Below are 27,830 nucleotides of genomic sequence, written 5' to 3'. Positions count from 1 at the left end.
GCGTTTGCTAACACTTTTCTAATTCTTTCCCCTGTAGTTTATCCCTCTTCATCCCTTTTCATTCTCACACAGGAGAAATGGTGTGAGGTGCCACTGGAAAACTGGCCTTTGGCAAAGAAATTTACAGATTCCTTTTCAACTACAGATCTTAGCAGGTAGCTACACCATGATGCCCAAACACTGAAAATATTTCCTTGATGATTTTGCCCCTAACCTCTTCCAGGCTATAAAAGATAAAGCAATCAGGTACCTTAACAATCAGCCCTTGTTCTTTATTGAGAATTAAGCATCTGTAATAACTAAAGTACCACTGACCTTCAGGCTCCTTTTTGGCTGCTGCACTGATTTCAGGGCAGCCAGTCTTCTGGCCCCTTAGCTTCATCCATTCAGGATGAAGAGCAGAGTTCTGCATGCAGTAGAAATAAAAGGAAACTAGGAGGAGAGGAGTTAGAAAAAGCTTATGTCTGTTCTTGGGTAATACAGTTTGGGTGAGCAGAGAGAATGTGGGGACAGAAATTGAGTTGGATGTCATTGGGTTCTGTACCTGGTTGTCTTCCCTATTTCATCCACACAGAGGGAAGAACCTTTGCTTCTTAGATCTGCAACTTCTGCTTCCAGCTAATCAAGGCCACCCAGCATCTAGTAACTTCTTGACCAGTTCTTGCTCTTCATAAAGGTGGACTTTTTTCCCCCCTGCATCACTGTTGGGACAATTTCCCCAGACCACAGGTCTGTGGGTAAGATATTGAATGCATTTCCTCCTTAAGGAAGGTTTGTGGCGAGTGCCTCCTCATTCTGGAGTCGCCAGCCTGACATCTCTGTGGTGAGTTTGCTGGGCTCGGAAGTGACCCTGCCCAGCACTTCCCAAGGAACTTAACTCTCTGGGACAATTTGTTCAAAGTCACTTTCTGGATCACTTAATAACATCTCAGCTGGTTCTAGTCTGAAAGCTGAGTGACATCTAGCAGGTGTTTTGAAATATGCCTGTCCTCTTGTGGAGGGGATGGGGGGGTGGTACACGGTATAACCTATTACAGCTGCCGTCAGTCCACTAAAGAAACTAGTATGTGTGTTCAGACCAAGGTGAAAAACCTTTGTGTACATCATAAGCTGTGTCTCTACACACAGCTCCTCCTGCTCTTGAGGCTAATGTTTTTTAGCTTTCAGTAAACTGAAACACTGGCTGAGCCTAGCAGGGCTGCTAGGTCCCATAGATGGGGAATGGCTGGGGGTAGGAAGATGGACATTACACAAGCCAGAATGCTGATGAGATCTCAGTGTGGCTCTTGTGCAAGACATTATCCTGTGGAAGACAGTGATGTTAAGTGGAAAAGACCAGCTTCGCTTTCTTCCAGCCTTCACGTGGACGAACTTGGCCTGAAGCAGTGGGGTACTAGCAGCAACCTCGGGACGTCCTCCTCATTTCTAAACTTCCGAACTGGGCATTCTTCCAACACCTCCCTTTTTTCTATACTTTGGCCCCTTAACCCTGGTCCAAAAAAATAAGACACACTAAGTAGAGCTGCCTTAATCCACTGGAATTTTCTAGTGAGAATGTTCAGAAAGGTTTTTTCTTTAGTAATTTTGCTAATATACTTAACTGTTCATGTCCATGTTAGAGAACAAAGAACAATCTAAGAATTTAAAAGGTACTGTGGCTGATTTAAAGGAGAATGAACAAAATAGTGCCAGAGTTCTGTTAAACAATTTTCAGCAATTAAAATGGGATAGAGCGCATACCCTAGAATAAGATTATAAAATGTTGTCCTTGAGAGAGGATGTATATATATATATATATATATATATATATATATATATACACACACACACACACACACACACAAACACACACACGGTTGCTTGCACATAAGGCTAGGAGCTCTCATGCCTAGTGAAGTTGTAGAATCTAGCTCTGACCTCTGTTGATGTCTTAAGAATGAGGGCTGATTTGAAGGTGTGTTGTTAAGGGATTTCATTTACCTAGTGCCTGTTCAAGTAACTTGTCCCCAGGACTGCAGCTGTACTCACCTGATTGCTTTAGCTGAGGATAGGATTAACTGGCTATAGAATAGCAAAGTTAAAAATGGGCGCTGGGCTGTATAGCAAAATGGCAGACTTGCCATTTGGAGTTTTGTATTATGGGCAGAAGTCCCAGCTGTTTTGAGTTCTAGTCATATATTCAAGGAAGTTGTTTTAGTTTCCTGAGTGCTAAAACAACATCCAATAGATTGGTGTTTTTAAACAACGAGAGTTTATTGGCTTACAGCTTCAGAGGCCAAAAGCTTATTTCCTCCCAGGGTTCTGGTTGGTTTATAATCTCTGGGGTCCCTTGGCTGGTGATGCCCTTCTCTCTCTTCTGGGTCCTGTTGTCTTCTGACTTCTAGCTTCTCTCCATGGCTTTTCTCTTTCTGTGTTCAATTCTCTTTGTTAATAAGGACTTCAGTTTAAATTGTATTAATATAATGTAATATTATATTTTATAATTTGGCTACACCTAAAAACATCTTCAAAGGTCCTATTAACAAATGGGTTCACACCCACAGGACCACGGGTTGGGACCTGAATATGCGTTCTCTGGGGGACATGAATCAGTCCCCAAGAAGGTTGTTGTAAGTTGAGGTCACTGAGAGAATTTTTTGAGGTGAGGACTAGAATGCCTGAGAGGCTTCTAGTCAGGAATAGAAGGTGATCCTCTTAAACTACTGCCTGTTAAACAGGAATCCTCCTATCCCCTGCACATAACCAAACAATATGCTCTTTTCCAGTCTGTGTCAAGTTTGCTGCATGTTCTCTACAGGTGCCAGTTACCTATCTGGTCAACTGGCTTCTGTTTGGCTATGCACTTGCCCAAAGGCGTCCAGAGGCATGAAGACAGTGTGAGGGGAAGGGGTGCCTCTGAAGTGGAAATTACAAAGTTTTTAGATGCCGCTATTGTTGTTTTATTTACCACTGAGAGATCTTTTCTATCATTCTATCAACTTTGCTTAGAGTGTTCATAGCCGTTGCACTTCAGTTGTATTTTCAGTGAAATTTATCTTACATTAGCATTTAAAATTGGCCTTTATTGCTTCCCAGTTGGTATATAAAATTTATCTTTTGAAAAGAAAACATAACCTACGAGGCTCAGATACTGTTTAAGAAATACACTGTTGTTGCTGACAGTAGTGTTTGCCTATTGAAACAGCATTTATCCTGCTGTGGCCTCAGCGATTATTTAAATTGAATAAACATGTTATTTCCACCCACAAACAGTTGTTCAGGCCTTGGGCTTGGTGTGTGTCCTTTGGTGGACCTGGTTTCAAGTCAGTGCTGTGAAGTAGGATCTCAGGTGTAAAGAGATGAATCAGCACAGCCCCTCAGTCCAGGAGCCAGGAGGTGCAGCAAGCACGGGCCAGTGGGGATCAGCCTTAGGATTTCATGTAAATCCTAACACTTATGATGGAAAAGACCTAAAAAAGACCTTAAATCGGCTAGTTCCATTGTTTTCCTCCTACTCTGTGGGGCCATCATGGGGTGGGACTTATTCAGGTTTTATCTGGCCTAGATAAGACTGGATTTTAAAGAAAGGTTTGATGCGTAAAATAGAAGTTCAGATCTCTTCCTTTTTTGTTGAGGAAACTGAGATTCAGGTTGGGGCAATGTCACACAATGTGTAATAGCAGAATTTGAGTAAGAACTTAGCCAACCTAGAAATGCTGGAGAGAAGCTCAGTAGTTGCTACCAAAAGGTTTAAATTATGTCTTTCTCTTCCTCCTAAAACACAAAGTTTCAGTAGTACAATTCAGTATTGCTGCCTTTCTTTTTAATGTTTTAAATACATAAAAACATGGTATGCTCAGCATAAATCACCTAAGTTTGTCATAACATTATATTAAGTCAGTGTGGAGGGGAATGGGTTTTTGATTAATGCAAATGGCTTAGTTGTTTTCAGCATGCAGTTTATTTCTGAACTTTGTTTTTGTTGTATAGTATGAAGGAAAAATTCATATAGGTAAATGGTTGCAAGTGTTAGTAAGTTGCTTACAATTTCTGGTTATTACTGATAAAACTCAATTAGGTATAAGAAAAAAAAGATTAATAGAAGAATATACAATACCTATATATATATATCAGGTAAGAAATACCCAAAGGTTATATAATTAAACACTAAAAGTTAATTTGTGGGTAAGGTCCCAAGTGTTGAGTTGTGGTTGGGTTTGGTAATCGTTGCACCAGGTAAGTACCCTCCAAATCAGGGACATCTGAGAGGTCCACACATGTACAGAAAGGAAGGCCTGACAGTGAGGTCTCAAGGAAGTCAAAGTCCATGCATATGTTTTAAACATTGAGTACATATTAAAGATGATTTTTAATATTTAAAATGATGCCTGATGCAAATGCTTGCAAAGAATCCTGAAATACTGCCACTAAGGCAGTTTGAGAACAATTAGTTTGGTGGAAAGAGCCTGGGCTTTGGAGCCCACAAATCTGGGCCGGAATGCCAGTCTTGTACTGTCCAGCTGTGTTGCCTGTGGGTGGATCATGAATGCTCCCTGAGCTATATCTTTGTCTTTAACAGAACACTTGCCATGTAATGGGGGTTTGACGGTTGGGTGCCAGTCCATGAGACTGACTGATTCTAGCTGCCGGCAAACATTTCTGAGTGGTCAGAGACAGACAGCACTTTGGTTCCACCATGTATTAAAACTGGAAGACAATGGCCTCTGACCTGGCTTCCCACTTACAGGGGTAAAGTTTTTACTTAAAAGCATTCTGCTCTGAGCTTTACACTAAATTGTAAACATATCACTAGCAGAAGACAAAAAATAATGTGTCTTTTATTAGGCTAAAGAACTTTTAAAAATTCTTTAATGGATGCAGGTATGCATTTGTGCTGGTACTTTAAAATTAAGGATTAAACTTGTATAAAAAAGCAGAGAAGAGGGATGAGTAAGAGCTTATTTTTTCTGAAATGGAGAAACTCTTGTTGGGGTTGAGTCAGCATCTAAGAGTCCTGCCAGGGTACAATCCCAGGGAGAAAAATGTGGCTTCACTTTGCTGAACAGATGAGTTCTCAGCTAAAGACCCAGTCGTAAGATGTGGTAGAGCCAGGTAGGCCTTACCTCTGTGCAGCACAGATGTCTCAGGCAGAGGCCTGGGCTCAGGCTGCATTCTCTAGCAAGACAGCCCCTATGAAAATCCCAGAGCCCAAAGTTGGAAAAGGAAGTGATGCCTAACCCTACTCCACTCTAGCTTCTATTCCTGGTACCCTACTGACATTCTTCCCAGGTGTCCCCAAGGACCATTCGTATACTCTAGCCCCTTCCCCAAACATTCCTTCTTTTGACCTCTGCAGCATTAGACACTTGGCCCACTCCCTGCTGAGATCTCTAGTCACTATACCATCAGCAATACACAGCCCTGATAAATCTACTGGTTCCTCTGTCTATGCAATTGGCCTTTTTTGCTGTTCATTCCTCCTTTACCTGCTCCCTAAGTGTTTATATTCCTAAGGTTCAGTCCTCTTCCCTCTTCCCACATGCATGCTTCCTTGGAGATTTTATAAATGAAAGTATTTTAAATGGGAACATTTTATTAACCACAGTTCCATATGAATGTCTTTTTTTTTAATTTAAAAAAATTTTTTAATGTGCGTTTATTAAGATGTATTCACATACCATACAGTCCATCCAAAGTACACAGTCAATGGCTGACAGTGTCACCACAAAATTATATGGAATGTCTTTCTTGAACAGAGCAATGAATGTAAAGATCTTCCCCAGGGGCTTGAAGAAACTACTAGAGCGCCAAATGTTCTACCTGAACCACTCTGTATGGCCACACCTCATGTGTACACCCCTCTCCTGCCCTATGGGCCTTGGCTCAGGGTCTTCTCATGGTCCCGAGGACTCTGTGAGGCCAGCCCTGCCAGTTGAAATGAGGGAAGTAATAAGAGCCATCCATGGGACTGAAGAAAAGTCCTGTAGCCCCTGGCCTTTGCTTTTGCCTTCTACCTGCCTGTTATCATGCACTAAGATATTGGTGGTTCTTCCTCAGATGGTCAGCATCTGGAGTGGGGGTGAACATCAGTGCCAGTTTGCTGTCTTCTCTCCACCATCCCCAACTAGGAAGTCAACCACCTATTTCCTTCTTACAGTTGAATTCCTCCTGACACCCTCACAAACCTTCCCTGCATCTGGGAACAGCTCCATCAGTCTGTTTATAAGCTCAGCCATGGGAAGTTCTGAACCATGCCAGGAAGGAGCCAACCAGAGCACAAAGCCTCTGTGTCTGTTTTAGGGGAGGATGGAGGCAGGGAGTAGGGGCCTCTGCTTCCTTACCGGGACATCCCAGAGCACTCCAGGATGCATCTTGGAGATTGCAGCTAATACCTGATAAGGCCAGATCAGGCTGAGAACTACAGCCTGAGTACCTGAGGTCACCCAGCCACTTCTCCATGTTGAGGACTTTAGTCAGTGCCTCACCCATGGGGTCTTTGTTCTTGTCTCCAACAGCTCTAGACATACTTGTGAATATGATACATTCACCAAGTAATTGAAGGCTATGGCTCTTATGCTTCAGTGGTGACTCAGACGCACCTCCTACCACCCTCCCCCCCCCCCCCCCCACACATACACATACTCATTCTGTGAGTCTGTGAGCTGAATGGCATTTCTGATCGTTTCCAACTGCCATAGACATTTAGGAATGTCTATGTCAGAGTATGCTGTCAGGGAAAACTGGGCAGGTAAATAAAGTCAAAACAGCGAAAAATGGTTTGGTTGGAACTTTATCTTGCAAAATGAAATCAAAACAAGTATTGTTCAGCAAAATACAATTGCGATTATGGGCTGATTCTTAGGACAAAAAGAATATTTTGGGTGTTATGAGGTGTTTCCCTCCCCAAATTGTATGGTTATCCAGGAGAATGTCATTTTGTGTTTGATTTTCACAGTGCAATGACAGAGGGTCCATTTTGCAAAAATAGGCAGGGGTTCCATCAGGTTTTACCAAGGGGCTTCCTTAATCCTTTAGCCCTTTGATATTCAGATGATTCCCCTATGAAGCACTTAATTGGTTATGCACATCAATCTCTTCATTTGTTAATGGACCTGAGTCCATCAGACTTTCATTTGCCAATGACAGTTCTCCAACATCACATCATCAACTTCATGAAATTCAGCATGTTTTACAAAATTTAAATACCTATTTGTGTATGTACCCATTTGTGTTGTATTTTCAATGTCAGAAATTTACATTTTATATTCAGTAAGAGATGGGAGAAATTGACTACGATGGATGGAGAATGTTGAGCAGGGAGAGACATTTGAGTGGAGAGTCATTTTATAAGTGATTGGTCAGTTGTCTGGAGAATATTCTTCATATCTGATGACTTTAGCTTTCTTCCACAACCCAGTGGTTACAAGAACTTGGATACCTGCTCAGGAAGAAACAAGCCCATACGACATGTCTGACCAGGGAGTGCTTCACCAAGAGAGCACCTAGGAAGCCTGCCCTTGAGGGACAGCCATGACTTCCAACAAGTGGCCACACTGGGTAGATATGAACCAAGACAGAAGGGTATGTTGGAGAACTGTGCCAGGAGTGTATGGATTAGCAGATGAAGGTAGGCAGGGAGTATCTGTTAAAAGCTTAGGGCAAAAAAGTCTATCAGTCCAAACACTGGTCTCAAATCTATAGCTGTTTGAAATTTCTGAACAGATAATTCAACAGTATGATGACAGGCAAGATTTGTCACAGGCTAGGCAGTGGTTAAGTACTTTCCATGAATTAACTCATTGTTTCTCTTATCAACCCTGTGAGGGAGGTACTATCATATTCTTACTTGAAAATAAGGCAACTGAGCCAGCAGAGCTGTTAAGTCCCAGCCCAAGGTCACACTGAGAACAAAAAGTGGAGCCACAGTTTGATCTGCACTTTCTGCCCCCAGCAGCTACACTCAACCACTGCAGTACCCAGTCACTCCAGAACCAAGTCCTAAATCTGAATAGTGTGGGTGGAAGATGCCTCAGCGTGGGATACTGAGAGGCAAGGGAAGATAGGCAGGGAGAACAGAGGCCACATGCTCAGAGGGAGACAAGTTCAAGAGCAATTCCAAAGGAACATTTAATTTTAAAGTTCTAATGTTATTATATTGAATTTACATAGGACTATTTCTTCTCCAAACCCAGAATATTAAATTATGCATGAAGCAGTCAACATCGCAAAAAGGAATCTGCTACTCAAAATTTACTTTGTTTCTGAGGAAGAGCTTTCGCACGTAATTACAATACTTCCATGCCTAATGCAGGGACAAATCTGCATTTAAGATCAATGTCCAGCACACACCAGTTCCTTCAGGGATTGAGACAGCTACAACTATCAGACTGAAGAACCCCAGCAAAGTGCTGCACATGCATAGCCCTACACTGCCCATCATCCCTGAGCTGACCAGGGGCTGAAGGAACTGTGTTCTAGACCCTTCTACTGCTTATCTCAGGTGTGGTCTTGCTCACTCTATTCTGCTTTAATTTTTCATCTGTGGGGTTGATTGTCCAACTTAGCTAATGGGCTGTTAAGGATCCAATGAGGAAATGGATCATGTTTTATAAAGTCTAGCTGTTCTGCAGGAACAGAGTGGCATCCTGCCAAAGCTTGCCCTCTACCATCTCCACTGTGACTAAGACTTAGCTGCTTTCTGGTGAAGTGTGCAATGGGAGGAAATGGGGATCCTGCTTGTTTGCCCTGACACCTACCCAGCACCAAGGTCAATAGCATCTTTTACCTGTATTTACCAAACCAGAGAGAAGAGGGAAGTATGTCAGATCTTTCAGGAGGGTGGTAGAGGCTCCTGGTCATATGGCAATGATGGGATATTCTTGGTCATCATTATTTGTTATGTAATGTAATCATCTGCTTTACAATTTATGGTTATAACTTACAGGGACCCCATGCCTGAGAACCTTTGATTCTGCATGAAGATACCAGCTTATAAACAAAATGAGAGCACCAACAAAATATGAGGTAGCCATTTAGGCACCGAAAGCCAGGATCCTTGTCTTCCTGGAGATGATTTTTTTAAAGAGGGTACGTAAGGGTGACTAATGCTGAAGGACAGGCTGGCTGTGGGGTACATGCTTTGACTCTGGAGGAAGTTAGGGGAGTGGGTCTAAGGAAGTTGCATTTAAACTAAAGCGTCAAGGAAGAAAAGGGAAAGAAAGGGAAGATGGTAACTCACTGCAGGCTGTGTGCCAAGCTACGTATCAGCTCAGTGAGTCCTTACGATGACCCTTTAAGAGAGGTGCTGTTATCCCCATTTTACAGTTGATGATGGAAAATGAAGCTCAGAGAGGTGAAAGCCTTGCCCAAGGTTACCCAACTAATGTGGCAGAATGAGGACTTAAACTTGAGTCTGTGTGATCCAAAAGCCAGTAATGAGGAAGCTGTTGTCATAGCCCCACCAAAAATTATGGAGGGTCAGTGGATATGGAGAGAAGGGGATGTGCAGGCTCGAGAGAGATCCATAAAGTAGACAACATAGGATTTGCTGAGCCATTCTAGAGAAAAAGGAAGAGGAATCAATCTTTGATTAACTGGGTAGATGGTGGTACCACTTACTAAGATGGAGGAAAGGAAGGAAGGTACAGGTTTAGAGGAAAAACTAAATTCATCTAAACTTGATAGATTTTTATCTTCATTTTTTAAAAAAGTCAGTAGATCAGATGAAAGTGAAACAAATAATTCCATGCCTAGAAAGACCCCCTCTGTTCCCTTGCCTCCTTAAATCCCAGTAATCTCTCACATCAATTCATCACCCCTTTCTTTCAATGTTTTAATGTACACTGGTTCTTTTCTAAACCTTGGCTCCAGGCATTAGATGAGCAGACTTCCTTTTCAGACAGGGTTTCTTATCTGGGCTAGGAAAATGTCATCTGTCTTCCCTCTAGTATGCTGGTAAAAGAATAGCTTATAATTAGCCTCATTCATCTCCTTTTGAAAGGTTCAGTGGTGATGATTGTTATGTATCCTTGTTGTAGATGGCTGTCCATCTCCTAATCCCCAGAAGTTGTGAATATTTTACTTGGTAAAAGGGATTTTGCAGATGTTATTAAGGTAAGGACTTTGAGCTGGGACATTATCCTGGATTACTTGACAGGGTCCAGCGTTATCACAAGGGTCCTTATGAGAAGGAGGTAGGATCAGAGTCAGTAGATGTGATGAATAAAGCAAGAGGTTAGAGTGATGGAAGGATGATGCCGGGGGTCCAAGAAATGCAGGCAGTCTTTAGAAGCTGAAAAGGCAAGGAATCTCATTTTCCCTGAAGCTTCCAGGACAGCCCTACTATCACTTTGATTTTGACTTCTGACCTCCAGAACAGTAAGAGAATAAACTTGTGCTGTTTTAAGCCAATAAGTCTGTGGTACTTTGGTACAGCAGCCATATGAAACCTATACACTTCTTATGCTTAGCTCCCTGGCCCTCCTTTGAAATCTGAAAGAAAGGCATCTATGGGAAAGTGGGGCAGCTAGATCCTTTGGTTTGGCAGCTAGGATAAAATTGTATGGTGGATGGGTGTTGCAGGTTGGATTCCCCAGGAAGCCAACCAAGACAGAAACTATTACACCTGTGGAACAGAAGGGAACAGAATTGGGCAGAGAGAGAAGTCAAAGCAGCCATGCAGTCTCAACAGAGGCCTTAGTTGACCTTGAGAAGAGTTCTGAAGAAAGACTGACCTTTCAAACCTGTCCCAAGTTGAAGCAAGAGGACCAGACCTTCATACACCTGCGTCTATCAGTCACTGACTGCAGGCTACCCTGGGAAGGAGGGCAAGACCTTAGGCAAGGAGTCACTCAACAGAGGACTGTCTACCAAGCTGCCCTCCCAGCAGCTTCCATACTCAAGGGGGATCTGGATGGCACAAAACGGCATCCACCAGAGCAAGACACCAAAGGCAATTCATGATCATAATGCTCCAACCCTAACGCTCTTATAAAGCTTTGTGAACCTTATTTCTTGCCAGTGGTCTTCAAGCATCTGAGGTGGTTCAAATGGAGCAGTGATCTGGCTCAGGTGGCCCAACTTCCTGTCAGGAGGCGTACTGGCAACAATAGATATTACTGACTTGTATAATCAGTGTGCATCAGTAGGTAACACCTACAAACTTCCTATTTGATGAACTTGACCTTCACTCATCAGTTCATAATTTTGTTCTTTAGCCATTGTACTTCAATACTACTCAGTTACCCATCTTCCTCTCAGAACTTCATAGAAAAGAGTCCATTGGAACCCTGAATGTTTGAAGAGTGATCTGAGGCCAGTATAGTAGAAGGAAGTGCCGGTGAGAGGCTAACACTCCAATAACTGAGCAAGAGAAAAGAATACTAGAGAATCCCAAACAATATCCCAATTTCCTCATCTTCCCTCTTTGGGGGATGGCCTGGCTGGTGCAGTCATGGGCACCCACAATCTTTGCTGTGGTAGTGTATCATTGGCATTAATGGCTGAAGTAAGCTATCTCTATGTGCCAGATAGCTTACGTCTCTTGGGGCTAAGGGAAAGTGACACTAGGGTCCTAGGTCACTTAAAACAAAAACAAAATAAACTCATGCCACTGTTAGTGGTGAGTTTCCCCTATAACTGTCCATCAAAATAATATGGGACTTGTGGGAAGATGGTAGAGTAGGAAGCCACTCCAGGAATCAATTCCCACACCAAAAGAACTATTGAATTGATAGGCATTGTCTGTATCAACTATTATGAAATTCTGGAGTCCAGTGAAACGCTGTGCAGTACTAAAGGAAGAACTGGAGGAACAGGTAAACTGTGGTAAATAGTAGTGAATTTCACTCTCCTTGTAGCAGCCTCAGCCCCCATCTCCCAACTGCATGGCATACAGCAGTGGGAATTGCAGTTGGGACTCCTGATGCAGCTTGTCAGGGTGAGCGATAAGGTATCTGTATTAGTTTGCCACAGGCTGACAGAATGCAATATACCAAAAATGAAAAGCTTTTAAAAAAGGAATTTATTAAGTTACAAGTTTATAGTTCTAAGGCCATAAAAATGTCCAAACTATGGCATCCAGCAAAAGATATCTTAATTCAAGGAAGGCTGATGTCTATTAAATAGGAAGGCATGTGGCTGGCATCTGCTGGTCCTTGTTCCCAGTTCTGTTGCTTCCAGCTTCTGATGCTGGTAGTTCCCTTTTCAAGCATCGGTGGGCCTTCACTTAGCTCTTCTGGAACTCAGCTCGGGTTCTTGGTTTGCTTAGCATCTCATGGGAAAGCACACGGCGACATCTGCTAGGCTCTGCATCTCCAAATGTCTGTGTCCAGGTGCCTGTTCTCTCAGCACTTGAAGCATCTTCAAATATCTGTGTCTCTGTGGTGGGCTCTGAAGAACTGTGTTCTCTCCAAAATGTTTCCCTTTTAAAGGACTTCAGTAAACTAATCAAGATATACCTTAAATGGGTGGAGTCACATCTCCATCTAAGGAAAAGGTCACACCCACAATTGGGTATGTCATATTCTCCAAGGAAACAATAGGTCTGCCCTCACAAGACTGGATTAGGAGAAAAAAACGTGGCTTTTCTGGGGTATATAATGATTTCAAATCAGCACAGTATCTAAAATCTGTGTGTATGGTCTGACTTCTGATCACTTCTTTTGAGTGGCTACTTCAGATAACTGGGAGGCTGGCTCTAATGATGGTCATTGTTCCAACCACCCAAGGCAAAGCAGCCAAAGAGTCTTCAAGAGACAGTCCTTTTCTCCCCCCTCTTTTCTCTTTCCATTCCCCATTTGGGAGTAAAACCTGTTTACAAAAGTCACACTTGGACAGCTCCAGCCCTCAACAACAGAAACCCTAGCAACTCCAGAGAAGCGGAAGAACTAGATTTCCACAATTACAACAATATTAAATACTTATAATGTCAGATTTTCAACAATTAGAAACAGGAAAGTATGGTCTGTTCACAAGAAAAAAGAATTTGTAAGAAACCATCCCCAGGGAAGCTCATACATTGGATCTATTAGTCAACGATTTTAAATCAACTGTCTTAAACATGTTCAATGACTTAAAGGAATCCATATACAAAGAATTAAATGGGGAGGATTAACCTAGGGACTTTAGGTAAGATGATGGAGAGTTTGGGATTCATTCCTCTCCCCCAAACAGCTAATGGATAGACACAAACAACAGTTCTGGGGTTCCAAAGACTAGGGGTGTACTGCACAGCATCCAGGGAACAGTGGGACTAAGACTGAGAAAAATCCCATGGCCAAGGCTCCTGGCACCTTGAGACAAGTAGCTTCAGGATGGCTGGCTCCTACCTGGCAGGCTACTGGGGACTGGGAGACCATGGAAGTGTTCTTTGTCAAGAACAGAGGGGAGGGCCACGGTGGCTCAGCAGGCAAGAATGCTTGCCTGCCATGCCAGAGGACCTAGGTTCGATTCCCAGTGCCTGCCCATGTTTAAAAAAAAAAAAAAATTAAAAAAAGAACAGAGGGGAAAACAGCCCAGTACTAAGTCAGCTATTAACTGATGAATTTCAGTGGTTGGGTTCCACTGCTCTAACCCATCCCAGAGAGGCATTGCTTACATCATTGTTTCAACCTCCATCAGAGGGAGAACCACAAGAAGACTAAAAATACCCTGCCTTCTTAAAGTTGTGGGGAACAGATTACTGAAGAGTGCCATCTGCTGGGAAGGCCAGGAAATCATACCCGTGGGGAGTGGAAATAAGGCTTTTGGCATCTTTCCTAACCCCCTCCCCCAAGGCCCTTTGGAACTGGTCTGCACCCATAGTGTGGGACTGTTTTGACTGGGAAATACTGATGAACTAAGGGTCAAAGAAGAGCCTAAACAAAAACCCAATCATCAACAAAATCCTAGATGAGAAAGAGAAACTGGAAAAAGTAAATCTTCTGGGATCCAAGATGGCTGATTAAGGAGGGGCTGGGTTCACTTCTCTCCCAAAAAAACTAGGGGACAGGCAGAAACTGTCCACAGCAACAGATCGAGGGTCCTGGAGATGGGGGTGTTGGGGGTGCTGGTTAAAGCTCTACAATACCTAGGAAAGTGTGAGAAGGAGGTGGGGATGCTGTGGTGGGAAAAGTGAGTCCCCCACCTCTTAGAGCCCACCCCTTACTCTTACGGCAGAAGACATCATATTCTTGAGTCTCTGGCCAATGGACAGCTCCAGACTGAAAGGGGAGTGGAGGGTCACTCTCACCAAAACATGGTGGGACATGATCTAGCACTCTACCACTGTTTGGCTAGTGAACTTGAACTGTGGGCCCACCTGAGGTTTAAACCTGCCCCTCCCAGAATGGCTCAGCCACTGTCTGCAATCAACAGGGAAATAAGAGCCTGCCTTCTGAGGTTTGAGGGGAATAGGTTGCAGAAGATTGCCATCTGCTAGCAGGTGAGGAAAGTGCATCGCTGAGGAAGATGGTTATAAAAGGCTTTTCGGTGAAAGGACCACATGCTGAGCAGGCCAGGAAAGTGCACCCTTTGGGAATGGAACTGAAGACTTTTAGGCATCTTTACCTGACCTTTCCCTGGGGTGCTGTGGAGCTGGTGTGCACTCCCTTTGTGGGTCCCTGGCCCAGCCCTAGATGGGTAATACTGACAAACCAAGTGTCAAAGAAGAGCACTGACACAAATCCAATCAACAACTAAAGGTTTGACAAGAGAGTGAATCTGACCTTCAGAGTAAACTCACTGTTCTAGTTTGCTAGCTGATGAAATGCCAGAAACAGAGTGACTTTTAAAAAGGGGAATTTAAGGGCGGGCCACGGTGGCTCAGCAGGTAAGAGTGCTTGCCTGCCATGCCCGAGGACCCGGGTTCGATTCCTGGTGCCTGCCCATGTAAAAAAAAAAGGGGGGGGGGGAATTTAATAAGTTGACAGTTTACAGTTCTAAGACCAAGAGATGTCCCAGTTAAAGGAAGTCTATAAAAATGTCCAAATTAAGGCACCAACAAGAGGTTACCTTCACTCAAGAAAGGCCGATGAAGTTCAGGGTTTCTTTCTCAACTGGAAAGGCATGTGGTGAACATGGCGAGGTCTGCTAGCTTTCCATCCAGGCTTCTTGTTTCATGAAGCTTCCCCAAGGATGTATGCCTTCTTCATCTCCAAAGGCGTCTGGTGGCATGGGTTCTCTGCTTTGTGGCTCTCATCATTTTCTGCTCTCTCAGAATCTCAAGCCTTTTCCAAAATGCTTCCTCTTTTAAAGGATTCTAGTAAAATAAACAAGACCAACCTGGAATGGTCGAGCCATGCATCTAATCAAGTTTAATACCCACAACTGGGTGAGTCACACTTCCATAGAGATAACCTAACCAAATTTCCAACCTATAGTACTGAGTAGGGATTAGAAGAAATGGCTGCCTTTACAAAATGGAATTAGGATTAAAACATGGCTTTTCTAGAGTATATAAATCTTTTCAAACTGGCACACTCACCAAGATAATCTGACACCCAGACATAATAAAAAATAAGCCATACAGGAAATAGGAAGATATGGCCCAGTCAAAGGAGCAAATAAAAAGAAAAAGTCAGAAGAGATATAGAATCTGGAGTAACTAATTAAAGATGTTCAGACAAATCTGAATCAATTCAAACAAATAAAGGAAAATGGGTATAAAGAGAAAAAGGATACCAAGAAGACAGTGAGTCAGCATAAAGAAGAATTTGAAAGCCTGGAATGAAAAATAACATCTATGGGAATGAAAGGCACAGAGAAATTAAAAATATACTAGAAGCACACAACAGATTTTTTTTGGCTTTTCCAACGGGGTTTTATTAGGTTACAAATTTACAGTTCTAAGGCCATAAAAAAAGTCAAAACCGGGGCAGGGCCAAGATGGCGGCTTAGTAAGGTACGTGTGTCTTAGTTCCTCCTCCAAAGCAACTACTAGGTGAACTGAAACAGTGCAGAACAGCTCCCGGGGCCACGACAGGGAATGGACACACAGCGTACCCCAGTCTGGACTGGCTAGTCTGACTGCGAGACTCGGCTGCGGTGAGATCCCCAAGCGGTGCGCGATTTCCCGAGCAGCGGCAGCTGTGGAGGCTGGAGCTCCTCCCTCCCTCCTTCCCGGGCCGGCAAAGAGTCTCGGAGAGGCAAGTTTCCCAAGCCGAGGGGGCCGGCGCCCCTCTTTTGCGGGCGGCTTCCTGGTCCGGCTACGAGTCTCAGATCAGAGGGCTACCCAAGCCGCGGTGACCCTCCCCCGCGGGCGGCTTCCTGGTCTGGTGGGGAATTCCACAGGCCGCGGCGGCCGGTGACCAGCCACAGGGTCCCCTCAAGCCACGGCGGCTGACGCCCCCACCACGCACAGCCCCTGAACCAACGGAGAGAATTGGATCGGAAATCCCCAGGCCGCGGAGATCGGTGACCGGGGGGATCCCTTCCAAACACATGAGACAAACGTGTGCCATGAGCGCCAACTACTGGGCAGGATAAGAAAAACAACCCAGAGATTTCACAGAAAAATCTTTCAACCTTGTTGGGTCCAACACCCAGGGAAATCTGACTAAATGCCCAGACGCCAGCAACAGAAGATAATGGTCCACGCTCAGAAGATTGAGAATATGGCCCAGTCAAAGGAACAAACCAATAGTTCAAATGAGATACAAGAGCTGAGACAACTAATGCTGAATATACGAACAGAAATGGAAAACCTCTTCAAAAATGAAATCGATAAATTGAGGGAGGACATGAAGAAGACATGGGCTGAACATAAAGAAGAAATAGAAAAACTGAAAAAACAAATCACAGAACTTATGGAAGTGAAGGATAAAGTAGAAAAGATGGAAAAAACAATGGATACCTACAATGATAGATTTAAAGAGACAGAAGATAGAATTAGTGATTTGGAGGATAGAACATCTGAATTCCAAAAAGAAACAGAAACTATCGGGAAAAGAATGGAAATATTTGAACAGGGTATCAGGGAACTCAAGGACAATATGAACCGCAAAAATATACGTGTTGTGGGTGTCCCAGAAGGAGAAGAGAAGGGAAAAGGAGGAGAAAAACTAATGGAAGAAATTATCACTGAAAATTTCCCAACTCTTATGAAAGACCTAAAATTACAGATCCAAGAAGTGCAGTGCACCCCAAAGAGGATTAGACCCAAATAGGCGTTCTCCAAGACACTTACTAGTTAGAATGTCAGAGGTCAAAGAGAAAGAGAGGATCTTGAAAGCAGCAAGAGAAAAACAATCCATCACATACAAGGGAAACCCAATAAGACTATGTGTAGATTTCTCAGCAGAAACCACGGAAGCTAGAAGACAGTGGGATGATATATTTAAATTACTAAAAGAGAAAAACTGCCAACCAAGACTCCTATATCCAGCAAAATTGTCCTTCAAAAATGAGGGAGAAATTAAAACATTCTCAGACAAAAAGTCACTGAGAGAATTTGTGACCAACAGACCAGCTCTGCAAGAAATACTAAAGGGAGCACTAGAGTCAGATACAAAAAGACAGAAGAGAGAGGTATGGAGAAGAGTGTAGAAAGAAGGAAAATCAGATATGATATATATAATACAAAAGGCAAAATGTTAGAGGAAAATATTATCCAAACAGTAATAACACTAAATGTTAATGGACTGAATTCCCCAATCAAAAGACAAAGACTGGCAGAATGGATTAAAAAACAGGATCCTTCTATATGCTGTCTACAGGAAACACATCTTAGACCCAAAGATAAACATAGGTTGAAAGTGAAAGGTTGGGAAAAGATATTTCATGCAAATAACAACCAGAAAAGAGCAGGAGTGGCTATACTAATATCCAACAAGTTAGACTTCAAATGTAAAACAGTTAAAAGAGACAAAGAAGGACACTATATACTATTAAAAGGAACAATTAAGCAAGAAGACATAACAATCATAAATTATTACGCACCAAACCAGAATGCCCCAAAATACGTGAGGAATACACAGCAAACACTGAAAAGGGAAATAGACACACATACCATAATAGTTGGAGACTTCAATTCACCACTCTCATCAATGGACAGAACATCTACACAGAGGATCAATAAAGAAATAGAGAACCTGAATATTACTATAAATGAGCTTGACTTAACAGACATTTATAGGACATTACATCCCACAACAGCAGGATACACCTTTTTTTCAAGTGTTCATGGATCATTCTCAAAGATAGACCATATGCTGGGTCACAAAGCAAGTCTTAACAAATTTAAAAATATTGAAATCATACACAACACTTTCTCGGATCATAAAGGAATGAAGTTGGAAATCAATAATAGGCGGAGTGCCAGAAAATTCATAAATACATGGAGGCTCAACAACACACTCTTAAACAACAAGTGGGTCAAAGAAGAAATTGCAAGAGAAATTAGTAAATACCTAGAGGCAAATGAAAATGAAGACACAACATACCAAAACTTATGGGACGCAGCAAAGGCAGTGCTAAGAGGGAAATTTATTGCCCTAAATGCCTTTATCAGAAAAGAAGAAAAGGCAAAAATGCAGGAATTAACTGTCCACTTGGAAGAACTGGAGGAAGAACAGCAAACTAATCCCAAAGCAAGCAAAAGGAAAGAAATAACAAAGATTAGAGCAGAAATAAATGAAATTGAAAACATGAAAACAATAGAGAAAATCAGTAAGACCAGAAGTTGGTTCTATGAGAAAATCAACAAGATTGATGGGCCCTTAGCAAGATTGACAAAAAGAAGAAGAGAGAGGATGCAAATAAATAAGATTAGAAATGAAAGAGGAGACATAACTACTGACCTCACAGAAATAAAGGAGGTAATAACAGGATACTATGAACAACTTTACGTTAATAAATACAACAATTTAGATAAAAATGGACAGGTTCCTGGAAAGACATGAACACAACCAACTTTGACTCAAGAAGAAATAGACGACCTCAACAAACCAATCACAAGTAAAGAGATTGAATTAGTTATTCAAAAGCTCCCTAAAAAGAAAAGTCCAGGACCAGACGGCTTCACATGTGAATTCTATCAAACATTCCAGAAAGAATTAGTACCTACTCTCCTCAAACTCTTCAACATAATCGAAGTGGAGGGAAAACTACCTAATTCATTCTATGAAGCCAACATCACCCTCATACCAAAACCAGGCAAAGATATTACAAAAAAAGAAAACTACAGACCAATCTCTCTAATGAATACAGATGCAAAAATTCTCAATAAAATTCTAGCAAATCGTATCCAACAACACATTAAAAGAATTATACATCATGACCAAGTAGGATTCATCCCAGGTATGCAAGGATGGTTCAACATAAGAAAATCAATTAATGTAATACACCATATCAACAAATCAAAGCAGAAAAATCACATGATTATCTCAACTGATGCAGAGAAGGCATTTGACAAGATTCAACATCCTTTCCTGCTGAAAACACTTCAAAAGATAGGAATACAAGGGAACTTCCTTAAAATGATAGAGGGAATATATGAAAAACCCACAGCTAATATCATCCTCAATGGGGAAAAATTGAAAACTTTCCCCCTAAGATCAGGAACAAGACAAGGATGTCCACTATCACCACTATTATTCAACATTGTGTTGGAAGTTCTAGCCAGAGCAATTAGGCAAGAAAAAGAAATACAAGGCATCAAAATAGGAAAGGAAGAAGTAAAACTATCATTGTTTGCAGACGATATGATACTATATGTCGCAAACCCAGAAAAATCCACAACAAAATTACTAGAGCTAATAAATGAGTACAGCAAAGTAGCAGGCTACAAGATCAACATTCAAAAATCTGTAGCTTTTCTATACACTAGTAATGAACAAGCTGAGGCGGAAATCAAGAAACGAATCCCATTTACAATCGCAACTAAAAGAATAAAATACCTAGGAATAAATTTAACCAAAGAGACAAAAAACCTATACAAGGAAAACTACAAAAAACTGTTAAAAGAAATCACAGAAGACCTAAATAGATGGAAGGGCATACCGTGTTCATGGATTGGAGACTAAATATAGTCAAGATGTCAATCCTACCTAAATTGATTTACAGATTCAATGCAATACCAATCAAAATCCCAACAACTTATTTTTCAGAAATAGAAAAACCAATAAGCAAATTTATCTGGAAGGGCAGGGTGCCCCGAATTGCTAAAAACATCTTGAGGAAAAAAAACGAAGCTGGAGGTCTCGCGCTGCCTGACTTTAAGGCATATTATGAAGCCACAGTGGTCAAAACAGCATGGTATTGGCATAAAGATAGATATATCAACCAATGGAATCGAATAGAGTGCTCAGATATAGACCCTCTCATCTATGGACATTTGATCTTTGATAAGGCAGTCAAGCCAATTCACCTGGGACAGAACAGTCTCTTCAATAAATGGTGCCTAGAGAACTGGATATCCATATGCAAAAGAATGAAAGAAGACCCATCTCTCACACCCTATACAAAAGTTAACTCAAAATGGATCAAAGATCTAAACATTAGGTCTAAGACCATAAAACAGTTAGAGGAAAATGTTGGGAGATATCTTATGGATCTTACAACTGGAGGTGGTTTTATGGACCTTAAACCTAAAGCAAGTCACTGAAGAAGGAAATAAATAAATGGGAGCTCCTCAAAATTAAACACTTTTGTGCATCAAAGAACTTCATCAAGAAAGTAGAAAGACAGCCTACACAATGGGAGACAATATTTGGAAACGACATATCAGATAAAGGTCTAGTATCCAGAATTCATAAAGAGATTGTTCAACTCAACAACAAAAAGACAGCCAACCCAATTACAAAATGGGAAAAAGACTTAAACAGACACCTACCAGAAGAAGAAATACGGATGGCCAAGAGGCACATGAAGAGATGCTCAATGTCCCTGGCCATTAGAGAAATGCAAATCAAAACCACAATGAGATATCATCTCACACCCACCAGAATGGCCATTATCAACAAAACAGAAAATGACAAGTGCTGGAGAGGATGCGGAGAAAGAGGCACACTTATCCACTGTTGGTGGGAATGTCAAATGGTGCAACCACTGTGGAAGGCAGTTTGGCGGTTCCTCAAAAAGCTGAATATAGAATTGCCATACGACCCAGCAATACCATTGCTAGGTATCTACTCAAAGGACTTAAGGGCAAAGACACAAACGGACATTTGCACACCAATGTTTATAGCAGCGTTATTTACAATTGCAAAGAGATGGAAACAGCCAAAATCTCTATCAACAGATGAGTGGCTAAACAAACTGTGGTATATACATACGATGGAATATTATGCAGCTTTAAGACAAGATAAACTTATGAACCATGTAATAACATGGATGGACCTAGAGAATATTATGCTGAGTGAATCCAGCCAAAAACTAAAGGACAAATACTGTATGGTCCCACTGATGTGAACGGACATTCGAGAATAAACTTGAAATATGTCATTGGTAACAGAGTTCAGCAGGAGTTAGAAACAGGGTAAGACAATGGGTAACTGAAGCTGAAGGGATACAGACTGTGCAACAGGACTAGATACAAAAACTCAAAAATGGACAGCACAATAATACCTAATTGTAAAGTAATCATGTTAAAACAGTGAATGAAGCTGCATCTGAGCTATAGGTTTTTGTTTTCTTTTGTTTTGTTCTTACTATTATTACTTTTTTTTCTCTATATTAACATTCTATATCTTTTTCAGTTGTGTTGCTAGTTCTTCTAAACCGATGCAAATGTACTAAGAAATGATGATCATGCATCTATGTGATGATGTTAAGAATTACTGATTGCATATGTAGAATGGTATGATTTCTAAATGTTGGGTTAATTTCTTTTTTTCCATTAATTAATAAAAAAAAATCAATCAATCAAAAAAAAAAAAGTCAAAACCAAGGCATCAACAAAAGGATACTTTCCCTTCTGAAGAAAGGCTGATGGTGTCCGGGTACCCCCCCTCCTCACATGGGAAGGCACATGGTGACGTCTGAACAGCAGATTTGAACAGGCAGAAGAAAGTGTCAGCAAGCTGGAAGACAGCATTCAATTCAGACAGATGAAAGAACAGATAGAGAAAGGAATGGGAAAAAAAAATTGAGCAGGATCTCTGGGAAATGGTTGACAACATGAAGTGCATGAACATTCGCTTCACTGGTGTCCCAAAGAAGAGAAGGGAAAAGAGGCAAAAGGAATATTTGAAGAAATAATGGCTGAAAACTGCCCAAGTCTTATGAAAGGCATTGATATCCAGGCCCGAGAAGCTCAACGTACCCAAAATCAAATAAACCCAAATAGACACACTCCAAGATACATACAAATCAGAATGTAAAATGCCAAAGCTGAAAACAGGAAGAGAAAAGCAATTCATAATATACAAGGGATTCCCAATAAGACTAAGCATCAATTTCTCACCAGAAACTATGAAGGCTAGAAGGCAATGCTATGATATATTCAAGATATGGAATTTTTCCCTTCATTGAAAGGGAAAATTGCCAGCCAAGAATTCTTTTTTTTTTTTCAAATGCAGGGTCTGGAAGTCGAACCTGTGTCTCCTGCATAGTGGGCAAGAGAACTCTACCACTGAGCTACCCTTGCCCCTCCCCAGCCAAGAACTCTTTATCTGGCAAAATATCCTTCAAAACCAGGAAGAGTTTAAGATATTCACACATAAGCAGAAGCCAAGAGAGTTTGTCAACAAGAGTCCTCCTACAAGAATACTAAGGGAGTCTTAGTATTCAGACTAAGGCTGAAAGGAAAAGACAGGAAAAAAAGGCTTAGAGAAGAATGTAGAAATGAAGATTATCAGTAACGGTAACTAAAAGGGCAAAAAGAGAGACAAAAATAAGATATGAATATAAAAACCAAAGGGTAATATGGTGAAATTAAGTACTGGCTTTAAGTTGGTATAGCTATACTAATACTGGACAAAATAGACTTTAAATGCAAAAAATGTTCTAAGAGACAAGGCCATTATATATTAATGAAAGGGGCAATCCACCAAGAAGAAATAATAACCAATGATATATATATATATATATGTACCAAAGCAGGGTACCCTAAAATACATGAGGCAAACACTAGCCAAACTGAAAGGAGTAATAGATGCCTCTACAAAAACAATTGGAGACTTCACCACTTTCATCAATATATAGAACATCTAGACAGAGGATCAATAAGAAAATGAAAACTTGCATAATATGATCAATGAATGAGACCTAACATACACATACAGAACATGGTACCCTTAAACAGCAGGATATACATTCTTTTCAAGTGCTCATGGGTCATTCTCAAGGATAGACCACATGTTGGGTCACAAAACAGGTGGCAATAAATATGAAAAGACTGAAATTATACAAAACACTTTTTCTTATCATAATGGAAATTCACAGGCGGGTGACCTGAGCAGTTGCATGGGGCCTGTGCTCAGAAGGGCCACATGCTTGGTTTAATGCTCTGCTGTCTCCATCTTACAATTCTTATATTTAACAAGGGCTCCACATTTTCATTTTGCACTGGGCCCCACGAATTATGTAGCTGGAACAGTATGTATGTTGCATTATGATGATGCAAGATACTGAACAGGTAGCCTTTCCAAACTGTGGGAATGAATCTTTTCCAACCAGGAAAACCCACTGCTTTTTTTTTATATGCAATTTTATTGAGATATATATTCACATACCATAGAAAGATACACTGTTTTTTAAATCCAGAGGGAAATAAAGCAAAAAAAAAAAAAAAGCGCTCACTTGCTTTGTTTCTATGAGATAGTTTTATATGATTTTATGTTTCTTCCTAGCTAATAATTTAGGAGGGAACCCTTAGAATAGAATACAGAAATAACAAATTATGAGCCACTAACTGTGGCTTAGAGTGCAGGCATGTCAGAGCTGCTTGGGTACTCAGTTACAAATACAGGTAGGTCTACTTAAATAACAACCTAGGATGCCTCAAGAGATGGAGGAAGGAGCAGTTTAGAAACCCTGGCCTGGCTTTGTAGCAGAAACTACCACCATGGCCCTCACTTCCAATTAACATAGCCTCTCTTATAAGCCTGTACAATTAGCAATCCCTCAATTCCTTCTTGCCTGTAGGTACTGGGGGTCATCTACGCATTGTCTTCTCATTGGGGAGGTAACTCACACTTGTACCCCAAGGAGTTGGTTTATCTGCCACTCTGGTTCCAAACTGCTACCAATTTTTCACTTCAGCAGCACACTGAAAAACAATGAACCAAAAAAAATTTTTTAAATTTCTTGTTAAGAAGCAGAAATGCTCCACTGCCTATATTATAATCCCTTTGCATCCTAATAACTTAATGGATGAGCTAATGGGTGAAGCACTAAGACTGCTGAGCAGAAAGTACTATGATATTATTTTAAATGGTAGTAATATTAAAGACTCAATAAACAGGGTATAGAAAAGGCATTCACACCCAAATTCCTTATTCCTAGTGATAGAACCAATATGAACCCAAACTGACTGTCAAAGGCATTTAAAATGGACTAGGTCATCTCATCCATTTTCCACTGAGCTGATCATATAACTATCTGTCCTACTTTGTGACCTTGGCTGATTTCTCTCTGTTCACAGAATACAATAAAAAATCCTTAGTCTGCTATCAGCAGTCTTCCCATGCCTACATGAACTAGCCTTTCCAAGTCTGTCTTCCCTGAATCCTGGCCACAGAAGAGTCTTCTTCGCCTGCTGTTCTCCCTCACCTTTTTCCCTCTGGTCTATGTCCTCTTTTCAAATTTTACTTTTCTATGTATTAAGTGCCTACCCTTGCCAGGTCCAATATTAGGCCTGGGGCAGACAAAAGGAAGAAAACACACTCAGCCTCTGAATCCAGTAATTACGCAAACTTTCCATGGTGAACTGTGAGGAGGATTGTGGAGAAAGGAGCAGGGGCTTAGAGAACCTATATCAGGGGATGTGATCTAGTTTGAGCATCAGGAAAGGTTTCCCTGAAAAGTATGACTTCTGTGGAAAGAAATGGAGGTGACAACTTATGCTGGGGGCAGGAAGGCTGTGAGGAGGGTACACTTCAGGCCTGGACAGAAGTCTGGGGAGGGAGGCCCTTGGGAAGCAGGCACTGCAAGTCTAGGGAGGATGGAGCCCAGAGGGCCTGGGAGATGTGAGCTGGGCTCTAATGGGCCAAGTCTTATAAGTGAGTTTAGAGTGTAGGCTTTATACTTAGAGCCACGGGAAATCTTTGAGAGGTTTTCAGGAGGGAGTGACAAGAGTTGTATTTTTAACAAGATCATGTTGGCCACTGCATGAAGAGCCCCCTGGAGTATATATATATATATATATATTTACTTATGTATTTTTATTTTAAGGTACTGGCTTATGAGATTGTGGGGGCTGGCAAGTCTGAATTCTGTAAGGCAGGGCAAATCCCATATGGTGGGGAAATACCAGTAAGAGCAATGTAGCAGTCTTGAAATCAAATCTCTTAGGGGTAGCCAAGTAGGCTGGAAATTCAAAGGGAAGTAGAAGGTATAGTCTTGAGGCAGAATTTCTTCTCTGGAAACCACAGTTCTTATTCTTAAGCCCTCCAACTGACTGGATGAGGCCCACCCACATTATTGAGGGTAATTGTCCCTATTCAAAATCAATAGATTGCAGATGCTAATTCCATGTACAAAATACGTTCACAGCAATATCCAGGCCACCAGTGTTTACCAAACAGCCGGACACCATAACCTAGCCAAGTTGACATAAAATTAACCATCACATCAGGAATTTGTGTGTTCTTGATAAGTCTCCAGGTTTTTTTAAAAGTCTCTCCAAATCTGGCACTGAGAGAGAGCACTGAATTAGAGGCAGATATGTGAGAGTTAACGCAAAAAATCTGTAACCAAAGTGGTAGATGAGAAGCAGTCTGCCTAAGAAAAGAGCAGTGAGTGAGAACAGGAGGTCAAGCTCCAGCTGAAGGCCAGGGTGAAGAAACTGAGTTAACAAAGGAGACGAAGAAGGAAAAGGAAAACCAAGAGAACAGGTTATCAAACAAACAAGGGAGAGTATTTCAAGAAGCACCAGACCTGAAGGACACAGAAGTGAATCACATAAAGAGATGGGGAAGTGAATGGCAGAGAGAGGAGGAAGTTCAAAGCTCTACAAGCCAGAGCCCAGTTAGTTCCAGGACCTGCAGCTGCAGACAAACTCAGTTGTCGCTTTAGTACTGAGATTCCCATTTCCTTGCTGACTGTTGGCCAGAGGTTGCTCTCAGCTAATAGATGCTGCCCACATTCTTTGCCAGGTGCCCCCCTCCACCTTCAAAGCCAGTAACAAAGAATCTTCCTGGCATCAGATTCTCCTCATGCTTCAGATCTCTCTTCGGAAAGAGACCAGATCATGATGATGAGTATGACACTATGTGATGATACTGTGAACTACTGATTACATATATGTAGAACAGAATGATCAAAAGTTAAGAATGTTTGGGTTTGTTTGGTGTTTTTTGGGTATTGAAAAGAGAAAAATTTAAAAATAAAAAATAAAAATTTTTTTAAAAAAAGAAAGAGACCAAACCCTTTTAAGGGCTCACCTGACTCAAGCAGGCCCCAGAAAAAATTATCATCTAACATAGCCTAATCTCAGGAATGCAATCCATCATAGTTACAACTTCTGCCCACATTCAAGGGTAGGGTTGCTGGGGGTCATCTTAGAATTCTGCCCACTATACAACCACTTTCCAATATTTGGATCAGGTAAGTTGTTTCCTAGTTTTAGCTTTCTGCAAATAGGTAACATTAATGCCCTTTTGCATTATTTTTGCATGCTTGTATAAATATTTTTGATGGAAATTATGAAAAATAATAACATACTATATTCACTTTAATTTTTAAAGTTCATAGAATTTTGTATAACTAATAAAATCCAGAATTTTTTAAAATAAACTTTTAATTTTGAATAATTTTCTAGTCTCTTGCATTTTATTTATTTATTTTTTAATCTTTTTATTGTCAAACCTTAACAAACATACATACAAACATTCTTGACATACAACCATTCTATGCACGGTATACAATCAATGGCTCACAATATCATCACATAGTTGCGTATTCATCATCTTGATCAATTTTTTTGTGCATGTGCATCACTCCAGCAAAAGAAATAAAAAAAAGAAAAAGCTCATACATCCCATACCCGACCCCTCCCCTCTCACTGACCTCTAGTATTTCCATCTACCCAATTTATTTGAACTTTTGTTCCCATTATTTATTTTTTATCCATATTTTTACTCATCTGTCCATACCTTAGATAAGAGGAACATCAGACACAAGGTTTTCACAATCACAGTCACATTATAAAAGCTATTATCATTATACAATCATCTTCAAGAAACATGGCTACTGGAACACAGCTAAACAGTTTCAGGCAGTTCCCTCCAACCACTCTAATATACCATAAACTAAAAAGGAACTATCTATATAATGCGTAAGAATAATCTTCAGGATAACCTCTCAACTTTGAAATCTCTTAGCCACTGACACTTTATTTTGTCTCATCTCTCTTTCAACCCTTTTGGTGAAGAAGATTTTCTCAATCCCTTGATGCCAAGTCCCAGCTTATCCCAGGATTTCTGTCCCATGTTGCCAGGGAGATTTACACCCCTGAGAGTCATGTCCCACTTAGTGTGTGTGTGGGGGGGGGGCAGGGAGTTCCCTTGTTGTGTCAGATTAGGGAGAGAGGCCATATCTGAGCAACAAAAGAGGTCCTCTGGGGTGACTCTTAGACCTAATTTTATGTCTGCCATACCAGTGGAGGGGGGTGGGGTGGTGCCAGCCTCCAGAGTTTAAAAGACATTACTTACAGTTCTGCACTGTCTTCTTGCCCCTTTCACCAAATCCAGACTGGTGTATGATGTGTGTCT

General features: G+C 41.3%; 1 long non-coding RNA gene across 2 annotated transcripts in view; it reads right to left on the bottom strand.

Moving 5' to 3' along the window:
- Window positions 1-8,222: 8,222 nt before the first annotated feature.
- The window catches only part of LOC143683991 (uncharacterized), a 54,428-nt gene continuing 34,820 nt past the window's right edge, over window positions 8,223-27,830 (bottom strand). Inside the window, exons 4-5 of one of the 2 annotated variants that reach the window (XR_013175781.1) lie at window positions 24,092-24,166; window positions 8,223-15,217 (exon numbers count right to left, since the gene is read on the bottom strand). This is a non-coding gene — a long non-coding RNA (uncharacterized LOC143683991). Of the gene's footprint in view, window positions 15,218-21,342; window positions 24,167-27,830 lie in introns of those variants that run through there. The other variant, XR_013175780.1, reaches the window with a different exon arrangement.

Source organism: Tamandua tetradactyla, chromosome 5 (genome assembly GCF_023851605.1).
Source record: "Tamandua tetradactyla isolate mTamTet1 chromosome 5, mTamTet1.pri, whole genome shotgun sequence".
NCBI lineage: Eukaryota > Metazoa > Chordata > Mammalia > Pilosa > Myrmecophagidae > Tamandua > Tamandua tetradactyla.
The sequence above is the reverse complement of the archived record's forward strand: the minus strand, read 5'-3'. Positions and strand labels throughout refer to the sequence as shown.